Source organism: Coffea arabica, chromosome 6e (assembly GCF_036785885.1).
Source record: "Coffea arabica cultivar ET-39 chromosome 6e, Coffea Arabica ET-39 HiFi, whole genome shotgun sequence".
Taxonomy (NCBI): domain Eukaryota; kingdom Viridiplantae; phylum Streptophyta; class Magnoliopsida; order Gentianales; family Rubiaceae; genus Coffea; species Coffea arabica.
Genome location: NC_092321.1, coordinates 46,500,897 through 46,507,873, shown reverse-complemented (window position 1 = coordinate 46,507,873; position 6,977 = coordinate 46,500,897). Strand labels below are relative to the sequence as shown.

Here is a 6,977-nt window from a genome sequence, read left to right as displayed (position 1 = left end):
ACATGAGCGGCATTTGAGGATGATACTGCAAACTTTAAAAGAGCATCAGTTGTTCGCCAAATTTAGTAAGTGCGAGTTTCGATTGGAGAAAGTATCATTCCTAGGCTATATAATCTCAAAAGACAGACTCACTGTGGATCCGGTTAAAGTAGAAACTGTTGCCAAGTGGAAACAGCTGGAGAATCATATTGAGGTTCGTAGTTTCTTGGGCCTAACAAGATACTATCGTCGGTTTATAAAGGATTTCTCAAGAATTGCAGGACCTTTAACGAATTTGACAAAGAAACAAGGAAAATATATTTGGAACGCTAAATGTGAAACCAGTTTCCAAGACCTTAAAAAGTGATTGACTATTGCACCTGTGTTAGTTTTGCCAAATGGGAGGGATAGTTATACGGTATATACAGATGCTTCGAGAGAAAGGTTGGGATGTGTCTTAATGCAAAATAAGAATGTAATTAGTTAAAATCTCATAAACAGAATTATCCAACCTATGATTTAGAACTCGCTGCCGTTTTGTTTGTTTTGAAGAAATGATGGCATTACTTGTATGGGGTTACTTTTAAAGTGTGTACGGACCATAAAAGTTTTAAGTATTTATTCTCCCAGAAGGAATTAAACCTGAGGTAGCATCGGTGGATAGAGTTCTTAGAAGTTGTAGACACCAAAATTTCAATTTTATTTAATTCAATTCTAGCTTTATTTTTATTATTTTTATTTTATTTTAGCTGATTAAGTTTGCAAAATGATAGTTAGTGTTTATTTTTGCTTATTTTAGTACATTAGGTTCATCATTTTTCTTTTTTAAAACATTTTTACATTAAATTTCTGAAAAAAAAGAAAATTCTCACAAAAATTTGTTTTAATCTTTTTAAATTCAATTGCTTCAAAATAAATGAAAATTTGTGATGCATTTAACTTTTTTTGGTTACCCTAAACTTGTTTTGAAAAACAAAAAATAACAAAATAAAAGGAAAATAGGTGGAGGCCATGCAAACTAGCTAAGTGGGATGGGTAGGCATTAGACAAGTGCCCTTATTTTTGACACCACAACACATGCTAGGCTAGGTGGCATGGACACTTGTTGGATTGGGAGAATTTTGGAAGGGAAAATTAAGAAAAAAGAAAAGAAAAGCTGGTGGGAAGCTTCAGGTGGCGGAAGAGCAAGAAAGAAATACAGGAAAAAGGCTACGAAGGAGAGAAAAGAAAAAGCAAGGAAGAGAGGTTGCGGGCAAGGAAAAAAAAGATAGAAAGAAAGGAAGAGAGGGGGAAAAATCTGGAAAAGAAACAAAAGGAAAAAAAGAAAAGCCACGGGACAAGAGGAGGAAGAAACAAGAAAAGGAAAAATCAAGGGAAGAGCTTCGGGGATTGGATGGAGCAAGCAAAAAAAAGAAAGAAAAAAGGAGAGGCTGCGGGGCAAAGGGAAAGAAAGGGAGAGGAGGAAGAATCTGGAACAAAAGAGGGAGAGCGAGGGAAGCTTCGAGCAGCAGAGGAAGGTTGAGGAAGAAACAAGAAAAAAGTTACGGGCAGGAAAAAAGAGAAAAGGAAAATGAGGGTTTTCGAAAAAAAAGGAAGAGAGAAACGGGAGAAAGAATAGAAAGAGAAAGGGAGAAGAGAAATCAGAAAAGGGGGGAGAGAGTCTGAAAGAGAGAGGGTGTGGCAGAGAGAGCAAAAAGGGAGAGAAATCAGAGAGGAAAAAGAGAGAAAAGGACAGAAAATTTTTTTGTCAACAATTTGAGCCAGGGTTGGAGATTCAGGGGTCTTTCCGGCCATTTTCTGAACTGATCATAACTTTTTTTGGGAAATTTTTTTTTTTTTGGGTAATCTACGGTGTTTGGGGAGGAATCTTTGTGTTACAAGTTTTTGGAAAAAAGCACTGCAACGCCCTTGAATCGAAGCCTAAACTTGCTGAAGTCACAGTTCTTGCATCATCTGCACCAAGCATATCTGCTTATAGTTGCAGTGCTTGGATTCCTCTCTCCTCAAGCTTACAGCGTCATCTCAACTTCTTAAAGCATTTAAGGTGATGTAGTTCACTTTACCCTTGCCATTTAAGTTTAAATCTGGGCCAAACTTGTCCGAATCTAGCCTGCATTATTCTCTTCTTTTGCTGCACTTTTCCTGCTCATCTTATGGGATGATAGTTCAGATTTTATGGTACAAATTTTGTATTAAATGTACCAAGATTGAATCTTGATGCTTGGGCTCCATAATCTTGTTGTTTTGGTCTGAAAACTTGATGTTTTGCCTGGATTTTGTTCCTGTGTTCAATATGAGTCCCATAGCGGCAAAGTTGCAGAAAGCTTAGTGATAGAAAGCTTCTTCGTAGGCTGCACGAAATATTTTCAAAAAATTGCACTTTGACCCCCGGATTGTTGGTTAATGCTACTATGGCCAGAAAATTGGAAAAATTAATCAATTTTGTCCTTTTAAAATGTTGACTTTCTTTGGCATGCTTTAATGTGATTTTTAGATAGATTATTTATGCATTTTAGGATGAAAGTTGAGGTTTAATATTTTTTATAGATTTGTAGTTTTTTTATTTGGATTTTTAGTAAAGTAATTAAAATATTGGGTAATATTTTTGTTTTGGGGTTCGATGAGAGGGTTTTGATTTAGTTTTGTGAATTTTAGCATTTAGTTTTGATAGGCTTCATCTTAAGCTCTTAATTTTATTATTTTAATTTAGACCCTTAATATTTGTAATAATAATAATTTGACCCCTCAAACTTCTTTAATTGTTTCAATTAAGTCCTTGTTTTAAATTTCTTGAATAGGGGTTGTTTACTTGCATTTAAATACTTTAATTGATTCAATTTCATGTTTATTTCCATCTTTTATGATTATTTGTTAGTTAAAGTGGTACCTTAATCATTCTTTTGTGATTGGAGGGTAGAAAAGAGAAACTTCATTTCATTAGGTCGCCAATTCAAGGGAGGTATACTCTACTCTTTATTTTGATTTTATTTGATCCTATGTGATTTTATGTGTGTAATTGCATGCTTTTTGAATGTTTTATTTCATTTATTTATTTAGTCACTTTATTTGTTTTGTATATTTATTTTAATTTAATTATTGATTATTTGAGAGGCATTTAAATGCCAAGATGTAATAGTTAGGTATTTATTTTATTATTTATTTTATTCCTTCCCCCTTTAGATTGTAGTTAAGGCCCCCAATGTAATAGTTAGGTCTTTATTTGCTTTGTGTGTTTTGCATGCCTATGTGTTTACGTGTTTACTCTGTGAGAACTCAAACCAACCCATATGAATAGATAAAGATATGTATTTTAGGTGTTACACCATTCGTTAAAACTATTTTTTTTTTCTTGATTAGCCTTACATTGAAATTTAGTAGTCTGTGGATGACTTTGCTTTCTTTGTTTTTGGAAATGAATGTGAGTTGCACTTGTATAACCAAGTTTATTTTGATAAGTTAGTGGGGTAAATTTAGAGATAAGGAAATTAAAGGGGCTAGGTATCAATAATTTCATAGTTGGGAGATTTTTTGATTAAGAAGTAATCCTAGCAAGACAAGTGTTGCACATCCCTTAAGTCTTGACCAAGACATTAGCTAGTGTATATCTTATAACTTGGTCTCTTGAAGAGTTGAAGAGAAAGGGAGAGGGCCGTGGATAAGGAGAGAAAAAAAATAGAGGGAAAGCTTCATTGTTTTCATCTTGAGTTGTAGCAAAGAACTTGGAGGAATCAAGAGGGGAAAGCCATAGCACTTCAATCTTTCACTAAAACTTGAACAAGGAGGTGGTTTGCTCCAAGAAGAACCAAGTTTTTCTTGCTTCTAAGTTCCACCTTTGGTCAAGAGGTAAAACTAGAAACTCAAGCTTTCTTTTATGAACTTGAAGGGCCTTTGATTATTGATGTGATTAGAAGACTAAAGACATGATTTTTATGAAGTTCTATGGACTTGAAGTTGGGTTACCTTGGCTGAAATTGAGGGTTTCATTTGTTCATGTAACTAGTTGTTTGATTTGTAAGTAATACTTGTTAATTGATGGATCTCTTGTACAAGGGGAGAAGTATGGTTAAATTTTAGATGATTCATGACTAATCTTTCTATTTTGGTTGATGATTGATTGCTGAAATTTAGGGCTTCATTGATACGAGTGATTGAATGGTTAGTTTGCAAGTTCGAATTGGAGCAGGTACCTTGGAACAGTTTTGGGAGAATAGTCATAACTTGGTGTAGGAAAGTCGGAATTGAGTTCTGTTTATTGCGTTGGAAACTAGATTCATGGGGATAGAAACCGTGAAAATTTCAGACCTTAGTTCTATTTGTGTGAATTATGGTAAATTTCCAAAGTTTGCTGATTTTTGAGACTGTTCTACTTTAATTTTATAGCTGCTGGACTGTATAGCTAAAATTTGACTTGATTGTGATCCGAAGCTCTTAAAGTGACCTTCTAAACATATATAGATCTTTGAATTTAGTTTTTTTGTGTCAAAATTTGGTGAAGTTTGGACCAATGTAACCCCTGTTTCAAATTTTGTCAAGAATGTTGCCGGTGTGAAGGGTTTGGGTAAGTTTCTTTAACAGTTTAATTCTGCCCTGTTTTGTGACTAAAATTGAGCTGCGAATTGCTCCATGTTGTAGATCGAAACATCTTTTGTCCAAAACATAAAAGTGGTAGACAATTGAGTTATCTTTCTACCTGAAAAATTTCAGATCAATCGGATCATTGTAGCCTGAGTTACGGCTAGAATCCTAGTGTCCGCGCAAAGCCATATTTCTGGTCATGATTTTGTAGAAGCCTCTGACCATGACTGTTCGATGCTAAAAACATGAGGACTGGGTGTTTATGTCTTCATAAGAAATGTAGGTCTATGTCTTAGCTTCGAAACGGTATCAAATTTGCCTGAATCCGAGATGCGTAGCCACAGTAGTGCTCAAAACACCGTAGGGTGTCGAAACTGCCATTGTTTTTACGTCTTGATTACCTTTCTTTTACTCCCGTTTCCTTGGTCCGAATTTGCATGTACCTTATAAGTATCATAACCCTGGTTTCTTATGACCTAACTAAGTGTTCAAAACATGATTTCTAGTTGCACCTATTGACTTTCAAATAGTGACCAAAAAAAAAACAAAAACTAGAAAACTAGTTACGCTATATTTTTTTTCCTAAAAGATCTTTTTGTTTTGATCCAAAGTGGCTTGTATGTTCTTAGAATGTGTTTAGGTATCTCACATATTTCTGGGATTTTGAATCAAGTGCACTTGCATATGACTTTTTAATTTGACTGACTAAACCCTTAAATGTGGACGTTTTCTTCCTTAGTGTTTAAGTTGAGCTTGATGGCTATGGCTATCTTCTTATACGAGTATTGTGATTTGAATTTGATAAATTCTTGGTATAATATCTATGTACTTTAACCACAGAGTTCACGGGCGAGCCGAGGGACGATTCGGTGATTAGCTCCGATTACCTTCGCTAGTGGTGAGTGTTCCTTGCATGCGTGTATGCTATGTGACTTTCTTGTATAATACTGGATAACTGTCACACCATTATTAGGCGGGTGTGTACTTTATCGCACTCGACCTACTCAAAATTAAATTTTTGTGTTTTCACTGATACTGATTGCTACTGACCTACTGCACTGACTGCTACTGACCTACTGCTCTGTCCTTCTAGTCTGAGACACTCAAGCAGGTCCTCCAAATGAGCACGTATCTCCTGGACACTCGAGACACTGTTCAGTTGAGAGGCTCGAGCAGTGTTCTTCTCGAGAACACCATCTCCTAGTTGAAAGTGCCACTGTGCATGTGATTAAATTATGTGTTACAACGTCTGTGTGTTCATTTCATCCAATGATCTCTTATTAATTTTAAGTGTTTGGAACTGGCAGTCATGACGGACTGGACTAGCTTCAAGAGTATCCTTTGACATAAATTGACTTATTTTGTCCTTGTTCAACTGATTATATTATGCAACTGGTTCTCGTTGTAACTGAAATTGTTTAACTGTTGCTTACTTCTTTCTCTAAATTGTGATATTTGCATGACTGTTAGGGGCCTCACTGAGCTTTAGCTCACTCCTTTAGTTTGTTTTCCTTAACAGGGGGCGGAGGACCCTGAGGAGCAAGTTGCAGGTCCTGAACTTTCGATACTTTTGTGTAAATGGCTTTAGAGAGCATTTTGTAGCTTTAGTTTTTGTTACACTCAAGGTCGGGTAGTTAACATGAACATAAATTTTGACGGTATATACTAAGGTGATTGTAAATTAGAATTTTGTCCTTTGGAATTGTAAGTGGGGAGTTTGGTTGTAATGCAAGTACTTTGTTTATGTAAGTTTATCTTTTGACTTAACCTTTAGAGAGCCTTTGTGAGCCTTTGGAATTTACTGGGTTGTCTGTCGCTGCGTTAGTAGAGGAGACCATTGTTTCTACCGCAGGTGAAATCATTCATCAGTTGGCTGATCAAGTGTTTCAGGAAACTGAAGAGATGTGTTCGGTAAAGCCCCAAGCTACGAACCAACTTGATGAGGGGGAATTCACTGATTCGGAGTCTGAGGATGGCCATTCACCAGCTAATAGAACATTCACAAAGGCTGCATCGAAAGAGAAGGCGATGCATATGGATACTAGCGACTCTTCACAGCAACGTAAGCAAATTACGTCTAAAGTGGGAAACGATGCACTTGAGAAGGTAGACAAAAGTCATGATCCGCATAATGTGGTATTAGTTGGAGACACACCCCTTGTGGGTACAAGTACAAGAACAGAAACGGAAAAGTCCCGGTTTGAAGATATGCCACAGTTTAAAGATGTGTTCGAAGAGTTTCAATGGGAGAAATTACATGGTAAGATTCCTCTCGTTCATCTAAAACCTTTTCTTCATTCAAGTACAAAATACAATGAGAACAAAAATGAAGAGAGAAAGGATGATTCACAACGTGATAACGACAAATATCACGACCAGAAACTAGTTCTCGATCAATTTACCCAAGTGATATCAAAGAAAAC

The 6,977-nt window shown here is 36.0% G+C and overlaps 1 long non-coding RNA gene across 1 annotated transcript; it reads left to right on the top strand.

Moving 5' to 3' along the window:
- The first annotated feature begins 3,632 nt into the window (after positions 1-3,632).
- Positions 3,633-6,321, top strand: LOC113695146 (uncharacterized). Its single transcript, XR_011817325.1, has 2 exons — positions 3,633-3,822; positions 6,074-6,321. It is a non-coding gene; the product is annotated as an uncharacterized lncRNA (long non-coding RNA).
- Positions 6,322-6,977: the final 656 nt, after the last annotated feature.